The following is a 12,960-nucleotide window of genomic DNA, read 5'->3' on the forward strand; positions in this document are numbered from 1 at the left end:
TTGAGTCTTTTGAGTCTTTTGAGTCTTTTGAGTCTTTTGAGTCTTTTGAGTCTTTTGAGTCTTTTGAGTCTTTTGAGTCTTTTGAGTCTTTTGAGTCTTTTGAGTCTTTTGAGTCTTTTGAGTCTTTTGAGTCTTTTGAGTCTTTTGAGTCTTTTGAGTCTTTTGAGTTTTTTGAGTCTATTGAGTCTTTTGAGTCTTTTGAGTCTTTTGAGTCTTTTGAGTCTTTTGAGTCTTTTGAGTCTTTTGAGTCTTTTGATTCTTTTGAGTCTTTTGAGTCTTTTGAGTCTTTTGAGTCTTTTGAGTCTTTTGAGTCTTTTGAGTCTTTTGAGTCTTTTGAGTCTTTTGAGTCTTTTGAGTCTTTTGATTTTTTCTTGAATCTCTTGAGTCGATTCGTTTAGAATTTATGAAAATCGAAATTTCAGAAAACTTGCTCCTTCGTTTCCTTGCCTTTCAAAAGCCAAACAAAAATCAACAGGTTCTGGCCTTCAACCGTTTGAAACCAAAATGCAAACATTATTTTCTCTTTCTTCTCGGCAAACACACTTGGTCTTATCATTGCGGTCCCAGCAAGGCCGTACTTAAAAATTATGTTCGTTATTTTAACCATCCTTTTGGGTATGCTAAGCAGAAAGGAAAACTTGAAGAGGGTGAAGGTTCTTTCAGTCGCTCCTCTTCATTATTCCTTATGCTCCCACTTCACACAAACTGTCTGGACCGATCGCCAAAACCGTTAGGTTATTTACTCGTCCAATAAGGGTATGTTGTCTTTTTTTTCTGTCCTACCAAGTCTGGACTCATTGCTCAAGATGATCGGTTGGCAACAGTTTCGCCATTTTTTGTTTTCCCTTGGAAGCATGTTTTGAAGGATGCAACTTCACTGTCCGTCAATCATAATACCAGTTATCATGCGATCATCAACAGCATTTTTTTATCAGCCCTTGGAAGCAGCCTTTTTCGTGACCGGTCGAGTTTGCGGTTTTGTTGATTAACTTTGAGTTTGGCTTCGTACTCTCCCCGACTTTGCACTCAATTTCAGCTGCTTGATTTTCGATTGAAAGAAAATTGAAAAGAGATCGTTAACAGCTAAAATAATAATTTAAAAAAAAAAAGATCTTCAGTAACTTTTACTGAGAATACATTTTAACTTAAGGGTTATTTACTGTCTGCAAATATTTTGCATGCGGCCAATTGATAATCTAATCACAGTTCCGAGAAAAACAGCGAAGCTGAATCACAGCGAACATTTCTAAAGCAGAGCGTATCTAAACAAATCCATATGGCTGCATATGAGATCATCTCGAAGCTGAGACAAATTGAAAGCTGGAAAAAAGATGCCGACCTACCACATAACCATACATCTGCATCTACTTGAGATGAGTCCTACGGGTACACATTTCGTTTCTTGCCATTATACTTAGTCTTTCCCGAAACGATTGTTTCCCCACCGAAAAAAGTGCAGCGGTTTTTTAATCTTCTTCACAGTAAAACGCGCTACACGGTTTGAGCATTAAATCAATTTCTCGAGAGTGGCAATAAAAACGGACGTCCCTTCGAGATGATCCCCGTTTATTTTTTTTTTTTTTTTTTGTCAGGCGTACCCTGCGGCTGCTCATTAATCTAGCCGCGCAACTTAGTCCGGGCCTAAGGCTGCTGAGGCAGCAACAACAAAGTGCAATCCTAAACACACCGTAAAAGGAGCGCCTTAAGGTGCTGGCTGCCTGCGTCGGTGAAGAGTGGCTCCCCCGGAGCAAACCGATCGATCGAAAGAATGGGGAGCGGGGTTTAAACGATCCATAAAATTGCACTTGAAGCTACTCGGCTGAGAGTAATATTTTCAAATAAGCCATAGGCGGCAGCGACGCGCCATTGCTCTCCAGATGCGCGTGAGTAAAACCATTAAGTGGATTTTGATTCGTTTTGCGATTGCTGAAAATGATGATCTTGCGTGGGCGATCGATGTCTTGGCGAGGAAGACTGGAAGATAGCATCGAGTGGAATTTGAGTTGGAGCACGGAGAAAGAGGACCCGCGCTCTCCAGTAGATACTTTGGCTGCAACATGTGGCATACGCTTATTTACTAATAAAATAATCGAATCCAAGGTTTTGGTTCTCGTTTTCGATCGATCAAATAAAAGGCAAATCAGTCATTGAGAAAAAAAGCTTAACATTTTAGAAAAAGTAAGTGAATGTTCATAAAATGAAATTTTCTCCTTTTTGTGAAAGATATTACTCGATTCAGTCTATGAAGTTCAGTACAAGGTCTTCAAAGAATGTTTAGCAACTAAATTATGTATACTGCTGAAAATAACAATCTCAGCTGTTTCTGGTAAAATAAAATCTATCAGGGCCATAATAGATTTTCAAAATATTTGACAATAAACGGATAAAACTGATATCTTTTCGACATTGTTAAGACCTTTAAAATGAAAATAAAGTTTATCTGTTTTGATCTAAATAATGGCAAATGCAGAAAAAAAAACAATCAATGGATATAGGACAAACTGAAAATGTTTAACGATGTTCCTAGAAACTTATATGATTCTCCAGGTAATAATTTGGGTTTTATTTATTCAGATAAATATCTAAAAGCAACATTATTTCAAGCAAAATTTTATGAGCGATCATTTACTTTCAAGTAAAGGAAACATACTTTAACAAAACAAAGACTAACCTATACCACTGCCAATTTTGTTTAAAATACAAACAGTTAGTTTCAAACTTGACCGTTTAACCATTTTGATAACTTCAATATTGAAGAAGCCATTTAACAAAAAAAAATTGAAAACGATTTATCGTTCCAAAAAATCTAAATATTTCCAAGAAAAAGAGAAAAAAATGGACTGACTTTAATCAAGTTTTCCGAAGTGGTTCTTTATCGAAACACCTGTAGTTTTTATACACTGACTGAGGCAAGGAATATTAAAATTTTGAGCTTCCAACGAACGCTTATATTTGGGAAACCTTGATCTTGCTCTTTTTAAGCGATTTTGTGCCAACGTAAGAACTTAACTACACAATTAAAACACGACGTATTACAGGACACGACACTTGACATTCTTACAAACGGAAAAAAGGATTCAAAATCGAGCCCGAAACCGGTCGACAATAAAGGTAATTTTGAATCCTTTTTTCACATGAAGAGCTATTTAGATGTATCCAATATTTTTTGTTCGAAATTCTTCGCTATCGTGGGTTCCTGATCATTTTTTCTGTATATTTTTTTTAGGAAGAACTTAATGAATGTCCATATTTTTATGACAAAACCATGCTTTTACCGTGGTTGAATTAGAAGGAACCTTTCAATTGCTTTGATTCAGTTGAATCATCCAACCAAGTAGGTTCACAACACAACAAAGTTCTATCACAAAATAACTTCTCTTATATAAACATAAAATCTACACTCACACTAATCTGAAAAGTTAAACTATATCGTTAAGTCAATCATTTTTTTCCAAGTGCTGCAAGTTCATCAGCAGAAGGTGGCTAAAGATTGGCTGTTTATTGTAGACTTTCAATTCTACTTCAGAGTGCCCGTCTTACCTGACTTTCCCCTAAAAAAAATAACAACTTCAAAAAAGTGTTGAACAAAAACCCGATTTCACTTTTTTTTAGCTTGATGTATAAGCTTTAAAAAGTGCAAAACAAATTCTGAAAAAAAAAAAATTTATTTTTTTATGGAAATTTTTATGTTGAGCAATATTAACCCGGCGATTAAACCAACGGTACATTTCGAAAAAAAAAAAAAATAAAAAATAATGAGGTAGTATGGGTAGTATGGGAGATTTGAGAGTGTACTCAGTCAACAGTGTCCAGAAACCTCAATTTCAATCCTAGATTTTTTTTTTTAGGAAACAGCTTTCCCCTCAATTTATGCACCACCATAAATGATTCACCGTTAAGAGGGTTTTGTTTAGCCGAATAAATTCCGTTTCAATGAAGATTTTCTCAGTCTAAATTATAATTTGATATTTTTTATATTTAATGTAAAAAAAGATAAGCAATATACTGTAATTTTTTTTCCTTATTTACTTTTTTCGAGAATGATAAGAGAGTTTTGTAAAAAGTAAGGTGCCCCATCTGCGCTTATGGTTCAATTTGAAAAATAATTATAACGCTTTTTTTAGCGAAAAAATAACATTAACAAATTGAAACTGCTTCAAATCGTCAACGCATGCAACACACTGATCACGAGCACCATCAACCGAAAATACCCAGTTAGATCAAATGGAAGAAAACGTACCTTTTTTCAGTAGAATATTCCCCTCCACTCCGGTTAAAGGAGTAATTGAAATAAGGTTGCCAAATTGTCTAGCTTTATCCAGGTTTGCAAGGATATTAAATATAAAATTTGGTAAAAGTCCGGCCAGAAGCTCGGCTTTTGCCCGGCTGTATTTTCATTCTCAAATCAAACTTTACAAAACTTATTGTTTTTTTTTTTAAATTTTATTCATGCGTCCAAAACAAAAATTTTTTAGCAAGTTTCATAAAATTTTAAATAACTTGAATGGTTTCAAAAACAAAAAAATAAAAAAAAAACTAAAATGACAAAAATGACAGTTTGAAAGCCCGAAATACGTTTTAAAATCTGCTGATAAATTGTGATAGAAAAAATTTAAAAGATTTTTTTTCTTGATTTTCGAGAGTAATTCCAAGGTTAAGTGCCCGGATAAAGCCCGGATTCTGGTGGACAATTTTGAAATCAAATGTCAGGATTTTGCAAGGTTTTTGAGTTAAAATAGCCCGGATTTGTTCGTCTCGTATACGTGCTGAAAATTATCTGGCAATTTTAGGTTTAAAGTATCAGCAGATATTCTTATCGTTCCACCAATGCAGGGTGTATAATGTAAAACATCTGGATTGCTAAAAATTAAAAAAAATATACGCTCTCAAAGTTATTTGCACGTTTTTCTTTTAAAAACATCAAAAAATTCTAAATGTTTTTCATTTGCTTCAAATTACCAATTTGAAATTTTTCTCAATAAGGCCGGAACAAATTTTAAATTCTTGTTTTGTCAGGAAGAGGGTTTGTAGATAGTAAAATGTTATCCAAATTTGCATTACATCGGAACAAATTGAGCAAAATCTTGCATGTAACAGACGCGCATACAATCAATAATGAATAACGTTGAAAAATCGAATTATTCTATTTCGAAAATTTTGTAAAAATCACGAATTAAAAAGACCTTCCGAACTCTTAAGTTTGACTTTCGATCTTTCAACTAATTGAAGTTTCGAAAAAAAATACTTTCAAGATTATTTATTCCCTCTTTCGTGATTTTCAGAAAAATCGAAATAAGGGGCGAGGGGTATAACAAGAGAAGAATTTGGTATCGTACCTGGCCTAGTTTTGTTTTTTTTTTTGTTTCTTCGACTGTTTTAATCCAATAAATTGAATATCTCAGCTTTACCATGGAATAAGCCGAATAAGTTGATAGTTTTAGCAATTTTCTACTAAAATTAAAATTCTGGCTCTTGGTAGACTGAATATTAAGTACATATTTTGTTAAGAAATTTCAAAATAACAAACAAAATCAATATTAGAATAGTTTTCGTAACCCTTTTGAGTAATTGTTTCAAGCATATTAGCAAGAAGAAAAATTGTTTTTCATCATTTTCATCATTTCCAGGAGAAAAAGGAGAAGGGGATATTATAAACTTGGTTCAAAAGAGGATGTAAAAAGATCAATAATGACCATTTAAGACATTTTTGAGTGGATATTTTCATTCTTAAATTTGCGTTCGAAGGCATAGTTAAACCACAGACTGACAGTTAAAATATTGTTCTTAACACTTTAGTGACCGGCACCTACTATGAGTAAGGTTTTCAGATTGTCCGGTTATATCCGAGTTGTCCGTATATTTAATACGAAATTTAAGAACAGTCCGGCCCGGCTCGGCTGCCCGGATTTAATTGAAAAATGCCCGGATTATGCTCGGATTTATTCACTTTATTTGGCAAATTAAACAAAAAAAACAACAAACACCTCCAAAACGACATATTAGCAAGTTTTATTAAAATAATTATGAAAGATTTTTAGAAGCCTAAAATACGCTTCAAAATCTATCGATGAGTTTGGACGAAAAAAAATATTATTTCAATTTTTGGTCTCAATTTTTGTTGAGGAATTTCTATGTTTTGACAAAATTTTCCCGGATATTGCCCGGATTTATGGTTGTCAATTTGAAATCAAATGCCTGGATTTTGCCAGGTTTTTATATAAAAATTGCCTGGTTTGTCGTACTGGAAAAAATTGACAATCTTAACTATGAGCATACATATATAGGTAACAAAATTGCATAGAATATCATTGCACAAAACCAATAGTTCAAGTAATTTTCATCTAATAATTGAATTAAATCAATAATACAAAAGGTTATAAAACTTCCATCATTAAAATTTTTTATTTTGGTCTTTTAATCTTTCGGATATTTGATTTTTTCCGAAATTTACATAAAATACTTCAATCTTTATTTGCTCCCCCCTTCGGATTATTTGGATATTTCGAAGAGGGGGGGGGGTAACAAAAGGAGAAGTTCATATTTGTTCCAGCCTCATTTGGATGTGAAAATGAAAAATTATGTTAACTCAATTTGGGTTTTTTGATGACTTTTACAAATAAAGTGAAAAATCCGGGCTTTGTCAAACGAAATCCGCGCAATCGGACCGGACCGTACTTTCCTCAAATTTTGTGTCTAATATCCGGGCAAGTTCGCATAAATCCGGGCCTTCTGGTCATCTTAGTCTTGAGTCGCATATTCGTTCTCCTATTTGTGTTCGAAGCAAAAATTCTCTAAGAATGGAAGGCGTAGTTCATACGTTTGTATCTAGCCAGATAGTCTGGTTTTAATCTGTATTTCCCAAATATTTTTATTACAAAATTTGGCTCAGATCAGGTTTGGCTTGGATGTTTATATTTCGTTGAAATCAGCCCGGATGTCACCCACATTTATTTACTTTTGTGTTGAAACTACTACGAAAATTTATTTGAGTTTCTACCAGGTTTATTAAAAAAACCTTGATTATTTTTGGAAGCCCAAATAACATCCCAAAATATGCTGGCGTGTCTCGATGAAAAAATGATATTTAAAATGTTTTTCTTCTTGAATTTTGTTGTATAGTTCCAGAGTTTTGGGTTGCAAAATTTGAAATCAAATGACTGAACTTTGTCAAAATTGAAAATATAGTTGCCCGGATTTGCCGACCCGGATATGATCGGGAAAAATTTTAGCAACCTTAACCTTGTATGAAGAATAAAATTTAAATAAACGCTTGATAACTAGAGACAACTAATTGTTTCATGGAGTTTTGTGCTTTTCCAAACACCAATTGGCTGCAAAAAAATAATTGATTTGGAAGCTCTGTTTTTATCGTAATGCCAAAAAACCAAAGAAAAAAAGTTACACAATGACTCATTCGTTTTGTTATTGTTAATCCACATACTAGCTACGGTAGCAGTAGCTGTAGGTATTGCTCGAATTTGGGATTAGGTTGAGTCTACCAATAAACATTGTCTTGTTTCATAAATACTTCGTTGTTGATATTCTTATTTTTAATGTTTTGTTGTGTTATTTTCTACCGTCAAGCATATGAGACCGTTTTCAAAAAGTATACCCAATAGGAACTGATTCTTTGACTTCCCAGGAAAGAGGAAACCGCAGATCAAATAAAGAAAATCAACCAACATAAAATCGTTCTGCAAAATAATAGCAAACAGCAGCACACACACGCGGCCTTTTGTACCGACAAGCTGTAACTTTAGCTAGAAGCCAGCCAGTCAACCAGCTAGTCGGTCAGCCGGAGAGTCCGGTTGTTGTTGTTGATACATTATTTATAAAGGTGCCTAGAGGTGCTTTATTTTGTTCCCCGTGGGGACTTTCAGGGGTTCCTTCTTGCCCATGGCTCGGAGACTTGGCCGGGCGAGAATTGAAATGAAACGAACCCCGTCCTCCCCCTTCGTTGCCATATTCGGGTCCCTCCAGCTAGATACCTACTTATAGCTCCGGGTTGACTCAAAACCTTACCCTCACCGGTAATTTTCTGCGCTCTGATCCAAGAGTTTGCTTAGCCCAACGACGAGAGGTGTAATATAATTTTCGAGTAGGTGGCATCAACCTTGGCCAAATACCAAACCGCGAGCAGGCGACTAGTGGCAAGCCAAGTCGTCAACGTTCGTCGACGGGAAATGGTGGCACAGCTTGATTTTTATCCAAAATTCTTTAAATAAAATGAAAATATAAAAGCAATTTCGAGACTTTGATTTTAAACTATTAAAATTGCCATAGATAATAGAATTTGAATTTTGGAAATCGAAATTTTTAGAAGAAAAACTGAAATAAATTTTTTCTCCATTCAGGACCACTGTCCAGAATTCGCTGCTGTGGTAGTTTAACCAATTTTCAGGTAGGTATGCTTAACGCCTCTTAATTCTTGAATTTGATTTTTTTATTCGAATAACTACAGCTAGGACTCACTTATAAGTAGACTGGAATATAAGAAAAAAACGCATGTATGGATTTTAACCATGCAGTCGGTAGGTAACAAACATTGAATGAAGTGTCGAAGATTGGCTCGCTGATGAGGTTCGTTTGGCACCTCGTTTTGAAAATTTTGCTGCCACCGAGGGTGTATAAATGACATTCAAAGCACATACAAAATTGGATGTGTGTTCAAGTGTATCGTCGTTTTCCAAATATGAATCTCAAAGGCTTTGTTTATATGTTTGTTTGATAGAAAGAAACGATTAGGGTGCGGAGTTGTTATCTTGGTAATCTCTCGTCTCAGTTAATGAATCACGGGAAAACTTTGTCAGAACTGTTTATTGAATGCAACTTCTTATCAGTAGTGGCTAGGCGAACTACAGCTGATAACAGATATTTGTTTCACGGTTCAAATGTGCGACTCCTGGAACGCGGTTCGATGCGCGGAACGATTAAATCAGAAACAAAATAATCAATTCGTGGAAAATAGTACATCAATTTGCTAGAGACAACATTATTTGAGTTCAAAGAAAAAATTGTTTCCAAATTATGATCTATCAATTTGTTCAGTTTATTGTTTTTCTCAGTGCTCTTAACTTGGATTATAAAACAACCCTTTGTCATTGAACTAAGATGTTGTTTTTTTTTTTGACCGCGAAGAAATAGTACTGGTTTTAAAAATATGAAACATGCCACATTCCCCTTAACAAAAAAAAATCGAAAAATATCGAAAAAAGTGATTAATCTTACCCCGTTTTACGGTAATCCAATCATACAATGAACTCTTATTATTTTTCTCTTTATTCTCTTCAGTGGTAAAACAGACAGCTCAATAAGTGGGACGCATTTTGAAAAATCAAATCACTTTTTTTCTGTCCAAGTCAAAGTTCAAAGGGAAATCACTTTTACTGTGATGAATACCCAAACTTCCTCTTTTTTCATAAAACAAAAGAAAATCGATCAAAAACCTAGAACATTCGTAAGGGTCCAAAAATATAACACTTTTGTTTATGATGATTGAATCTCAGACCAAATATCACAAATTTTTTTTAAATACCCACCTATCCATTAAGGTGGGAATTTTGAATTGGGGCATAATTAAGAACCGCCATTGAACATTTCATACTTTTTTGTCAGTTCGACGCTAATAAACGGCAAATAAGTAATTACAGAAAAGTTTTAACTATCGTCCTGCTGATGGAACTGTCTAGGAATGAATATGTCTGAGAATTTCATAAAAGAAACTTTAGTATTCGTTTGTTAAAAAGCTGTTATGAATTTTCATGGTCATATTCGATTTGAACTTTTTTAACAGTTCTTGGATTTTTTTCGAAAACGTTTATAAGTATTTAAGTTTTAGGTCTGATAAAAGTTACCCTTTTAGTACCAAAACAGGAACAGAAGGCTGGAAATTTTGGTTATCCAACATAGCGAAAGCATTGAAACTAACAGACAAGATCATTAACTACAAACGGATTTCCTGAAAAGTCTAAAACTCCCGTTTGTTTATGAGAAAAAGATGGATTTATAAAACCATCCCCTAAAGGGTCCAAAAAAGAACAACTAACCCTTATTTCGATCATAACAAGCAGAAATGATAGTCAAACTTTGGAAAAAGTTTTTAAATATTTTTGTCTGTTTGCTTGTATGGGGATCTCCCATAGCGCATGGTTAGTTTTGATTTGAAATTCTTTTTTTATTTTATACTAGCTGACCTGGTGTGCTCGCTGCACCTTTTAAAAATAAATGATTTTTTTAAAAAAAATTTAGATTTTAATTGTTCTGTAAGTCTGATTTCAAATCAAATTACAATATTAACCAAAAGTCACCGCGATAGAATGAAAGTTGCAACTGAAGTTTCCAATTCCAATTCAAAGATGACATGAACTTATTTTCAGGAACTATCTTAATTTATTTTCAAGCTTTAATTTAAAATCTGTTTTTAAAAGCTTTATAAGTTGTTTAATCAATTAATTATTATAAATTACCCACCCTATACCTTAGAAACATTTCGAATGTCTGAAAAATGTTACATGCTATATTGGGCTCCATTTTTTTTATAAAAGTTTTCGAGTTATGTCAAATAAAATATGAATAAAAGCCTCTTTCTTCCGGACCTATCTTATAAAATGTGGTCCTATTGCTTGATATGTTCCCGATTCATACAAAAAAAACTAGTAAGCTCTCAAGTCCCCCCCATTCCCCACTGCTGGAATGAAGTCTCTTATATTCATACCTATATTTTTCGTACCTAAAACGCCTATTATATCAAATTTAATTAAATCGGTTAATAAGTTTTAAGCTTTGCAACCAAATTTAATGGAACCGCTTCTTTTCCTAGCCGCTTCCCACTGCAAGGCGTAAGGATTTATAACAATCGTTGAAACATATCTTGTACTCAAATATCTTTCCACACCGTACTTGATTCTATTTGCTAGTTTCGTCAAACCAAATTAAAAACTATGACAACAAATTGTATTGAACCATCCTCCCCTTTTCCTATGTTCCTACTCACTGGAAGAAGGGTGGTGTCTCAAATAATCAAATAACCATACCAAAATAATTTCCAATGCCAAATTTTGTTCATTTGATAGATAAATTTTCAGGTTATGCAATAAAATTGTATGGAAGCCCTCCTTCTTCCTTCCTTTCTATATTCCTATATCAATCCCATGTTCCTACTGCAAAAAAAGAATGGTTTCAAATAATCATAGAAATCCATCCTATAGCAAATATAATTCCATTTGCTTGGTTAGTTGGTGTCGAGTTTTTCAAAAACATGTAACAGAATCCCATTTTCTCTTTCTATCCTTCCTACTTAATATTCATAGAAATATTTCTGGTACTCAAATGCTCTAAGATGCCAAATTTTGTTTCATTTGCTCAATTAATTCTCAAGCTATTTAAACAAAATTTCTCCATTTCTTCATTAATATCTCCCTGTTGAAAGAAAGAAGCAGCCTCAATTTATGATACAATCGATATTTGTATTCAAATTCACTCCCATGCTAAATTTGGTTCCATTTGCATAATCAGTTCTGGAGATATGAAGACTTGTTTCAAAAAGAGGGAGGGTCCCAAACTATTATATAAACCTTCGCCGGCCTTAGAAGCTTCTACCTGCCAAGTTTCACGTAAATCGGTTCTGTAGTTTTCGAGTCTATAAGGGTATATACAGACTATGATATTAGCGAAAAATTGGCCTCAGCCATTACCTAGAATTTTGATTTGCTGCGGCCTCACCTGTGATGCTAGGTGCTTTACTAAAATCAATATTTTCAAAATTGATAAAGTTTTTTTACCTATTAATTAACATCCTAAAAAATCAAAACACGAACATCTGTGTATCGCGTTTGTCGTGCGCCCTTCTCAAAAATCTATGCTGTTCTCCAACCCAGACAACCAGAAGTCATATTTTATTTTACAGATTACATCGTATAAAATGTTATTTAAACTAAATTTCGTATAGATATCTGCACCTACAATGTGCGCCTATGAATATTCTTTATCGTATTTAAATGCATTGCATGATTTTATTACGACAATACAATCCAAATCAAGAATATGTGTGCTAATGTACATGTGTATGGCCTCCAAAATGGTACGTAAATACTGGTTTTGCTGCATTATATACGATATGTTTACACGTATATTTGTGTTACAAATTCGAAATACCCACCAAATGGTTGCCTGGCCATGGTTTGAGGTTAGGGTTGAGGCAACTTGTTAAAGTGGTGTTCGTGTAGAACTGTAATTATATCCTGAATGAAAATCTCATGAAATATTTTTTCTTGTTCGACGTGATGGTTTGTATGTAGTGGTCCTGCATCATTTAAGCCGATAGCTCGAGTCTTTCTAAGGGATTCCAAAAATCGTTATCCTCCGTTAGAATTTGCCGATCAAAATACCCTTGAAAGAGAATTTCATACGCAATTCACTAGTACTTATCAATTTTTATTTTGCTCTCCAGAAGTTGTTCATTCCGATTCAAATTGATCGTCTCTTTTAACGTGTGACGAGTATTTTTCCTGGAAGGCCCCGTCACATCAAAAATGGGTGACGCTCTCTTACTCAAATTAGCAGCTCAGTGTCGCCATGCGTTCTAAATCTTTGGGTTCTCTCTTTTGACTTTCACGCTCCAATAATTTCTTTGGGCCTGGTTAGTGTAAAACTACCAAAATGAACATGACGACGAACGCGTTAATGTTAAGGATAAGTTCTCGCTCCCGGACGAGAAAAAATTTCTCACTATCCCAGTAAACATCAATCGGCAGAGAGGTAACTCAAATCGACAGAGGGATCGTATCGATCTATCTAGCGATTTTGCATCATCTAATCGGCAGAGAGGAACACACCATACGCGTGCCTTGGGTGAGTGCCACGAAATAATCTAAAGCGTGCCATAGACTACACAAATGGCCTGTACAAATTCGATGATTCCACGACGATTGTTTGATCTATGCTCGCCCACACACTATACGA

At 34.4% G+C, this 12,960-nt stretch overlaps 1 protein-coding gene across 1 annotated transcript in view; it reads right to left on the bottom strand.

The window, feature by feature from the left end:
* The window catches only part of LOC129744208 (epidermal growth factor receptor), a 312,253-nt gene that overhangs the window by 284,668 nt on the left and 14,625 nt on the right, over positions 1-12,960 (bottom strand). The gene's annotated exons all lie outside the window — the stretch shown is intronic.

The sequence above is a fragment of the Uranotaenia lowii genome, chromosome 2 (assembly GCF_029784155.1).
Source record: "Uranotaenia lowii strain MFRU-FL chromosome 2, ASM2978415v1, whole genome shotgun sequence".
Lineage (NCBI taxonomy): Eukaryota > Metazoa > Arthropoda > Insecta > Diptera > Culicidae > Uranotaenia > Uranotaenia lowii.